Source organism: Grammomys surdaster, unplaced genomic scaffold, assembly GCF_004785775.1.
Source record: "Grammomys surdaster isolate TR1022 unplaced genomic scaffold, NIH_TR_1.0 164, whole genome shotgun sequence".
NCBI lineage: Eukaryota > Metazoa > Chordata > Mammalia > Rodentia > Muridae > Grammomys > Grammomys surdaster.
This window is the reverse complement of record NW_021604612.1, coordinates 4,750,329-4,753,453: the sequence shown is the minus strand read 5'-3', so window position 1 is coordinate 4,753,453 and position 3,125 is coordinate 4,750,329.

Here is a 3,125-nt window from a genome sequence, read left to right as displayed (position 1 = left end):
AAGGAAGGAAGGAAGGAAGAAGGAAGAAGGAAGAAGGAAGAAGGAAGAAGGAAGAAGAAGAAGAAGAAGAAGAAGTTGTTTTTCTGATGGGGTTGCTAGCTGCACAAATCTATTGGTATAGACCTAAATATTTAGAAGCTAGTTTGGTGCTATGCCCATTGACACAACGAAGAGCTACAGCATGCTGGGAGAGGGAAGGTTACCTGGGATGTGGTCCCTGGTAGAGTGTCCATACTCCAGCGTGCGTGGCTCTTTGTGCGTATACAGGCAGTGCTGATTGGACTCAGGGGGGTTAGAAAAGGAGGCCGTGAAGTTGGGAGGGGTACATGAGGGTGTAAGCAGGGCTCAGCTTGACCGTTTGGAATCATCAGGGTCTGATGACGTAGCGCTGTGATAAACTGGCTCAACAACAGAAAAAGAAAGTGTTGAACTGTATATTCCCATGACCGCGGTCTACTTAAATTCTCTGTATGAATTTACCAAGCATGAGCTTGGGTGAGCTGCCCACAGTCGGCTCTGGGGCTGATGGGAACCAGTTCTGGCTCTCACCAGTGGTAATTCTACATGGTCTGAGTTTGGCTCTTGACTGTGCCTATTGCTTAGTCACTGTGTGAAGTCGGTCCATTTCCTGAACACCCAGGAGGCTCAGTTTCTCATCTATAAGCAAGGACACTAATAGGGTTTTCGTTTTGGGGCTGTGGGGAGTGTCAGAGGAGATGAAGGTGTTGTTGAAGTGTTGAAAGCTTGGGCTGAGACACAGGAAGCAGCAGCTCTGCTGAAGCAGACTGAGAGGCCTAACCTCAATCAAGACAGGTGTTGCTATAGTAACAGATAACAGCCAGATCACAGTGGCTTAATGTAAACCTTCCTCAGTCCTGTGGTGTCACAAAGACCCATTGATGAGGGGTGGGGTGGGAGTGGGCCTTTGCACATTGGGGTTTTGCAGAATGCTGATGTGTTTTCAGGATCCTTGTATCAGGAACAAATGAAGGAGAAGATGTAGATTGTGAGCCCTCTTTCAATGCTTTGGCCGTCAGTGACACATGTAACGCACATTTTAAACACAACAAGCTGGTAAAGGTAAAGAAGTTACACTGCACAAAGAGTAATGCTGCCTCGTTCCTCAATCTTTAAGAAGGCAGCCTTGTAGATTAGTATAAAACTGTATACACACCCTTCCCTCTAATAGATTTTACTATTCTTTTCAGCAATAAAGCATTGTTGAAATTGAGCTGAGACAGTGGATGATATTACCCCGTGTGTCAATACTTTTCTGTCTGTAGAGGCCTTGGAATCAACCACTAAATGCCCCCGAGGTCTCAAAAAACATGAGTCTTCTTTCTTTCTTTGTTTGTTTCTTCCTTCCTTCCTTCCTTTCTTTCTTTCTTTCTTTCTTTCTTTCTTTCTTTCTTTCTTTCTTTCTTTCTTTCTTTATTTCTTTATTTCTTTATTTCTTTATTTCTTTATTTCTTTATTTCATTTCTTTATTTCTTTATTTCTTTCTCTCTTTCTTTTTTTTGAGATTTATTTATTTGTTTTATGTATGTGAGTACACTGTAGCTGTCTTCAGACACACCAGAAGAGGGCATCAGATCTTATTACAGATGGTGTGAGCCACCATGTGGTTGCTGGGAATTGAACTCAGGATCTCTGGAAGAGCAGTCAGTGCTCTTAACCACTGAGCCATCTCTCCAGCCCAAAATTTATTTTATTTTATTTTGGTTTTTTGGTTTTTTGAGACAGGGTTTCTCTGTAAAGCCCGGGCTGTCCTGGCACTCACTTTGTAGACCAGGCTGGCCTCGAACTCAGAAATCCACCTGCCTCTGCCTCCCAAGTGCTGGGATTAAAGGTGTGTGCCACCACTGCCTGGAGTATTCTTGAAGTGGTACATCTCACTCCAACTGTCATTTCCCAGATGAAGACATTGGGTGAGCACAGTGTCCAGTCCATGCCATGCTAGTCAAATGGAGGTATGAGCAAGCTGGGAGCCTGGAAGACACTCCCTTTGTCTTTGCTTCATCATCTATGACTTCATAGTCACAAGGATTGCTGGAAAAGGTGGTACAGAAGGAGAGGGACACATAGTAGGTCTTCAACAGTGATGAGGAAGGGGGTTAGAGCGTTCAAACCACAAGTTGGAAGCATCAGGAGACATCGGACCGGTATTAAATATTTGTTTTTCTATCTTCTAAAATTGTGTCTGTGTGTGGGAATGTGCACACGGAAGCATAGGTACCAAGGAGGCCAGAAGAGGTTCATGGATCCCTTGCAGCTAGAGTTACAGGTAGTTGTGATCTACATGGGTGCTGGTATCCGTACTCAGGAGGAGAGTCCTGTGAGGGAGTGTTGAAGTGAGAAGGAGAGAGAGGAGTGGGGAAAGCTGGATAGAGGGCATTTGGAAGTGATACTTGAAGATTGGATAGAGGGTACACGAGAACTCTATGATACAAGTGACTTAGAAGCTAACTAGCCCTTAAATAACAACATAAGCTCACTGTTTCAGGGCAGTTGGGTTCCAGAGGAGCATCAGGGTGCAGGCTAGCTTGATTCCAGTAGCACAGATTTTGTGCCCTGAGATGCAGATGCTTTGTGTCTCCATGGGATCCTGGATCACATTCACTCATCTCAAGGAATGAAGGCTGATAGCGTTTTTGGAAGATAAGGGAAACTTCTTTCCCCAACATCTGTTGCAAACACACTTTGTGGCTTTGCACATCCATCCACAAATCAATCACTGTGCCCAGGGGATGTGTACTCTGATTAGCTGAAGCTGGTTCACCCATCCATTTGTTGTTTCCAGAGAGGATATTTACGATAACGTCAAAAAGGAGGATGTAAATGTTGAAAGACCCCAAACAGAATAGCCATTGCAGTTGGATTGAAAGAGGCAAAGCTGGACTTGGGGGTAGGATGGGATCAGTTTACTAAGAGTTATCCTAGCCTTTGGGGGCTAAAGAGCTTTTGTAGAACCTGAGTTCAGTTCCCAGAGGCCACACCGAGTGCTCACAAGATCACAAGTATCTGTAACTTCAGCTAAAGAAGATCACACACTTTTCTGGCCTCTAGGGGCACTGCATTCACACACACACACACACACACACACACACACACACACACACACACAC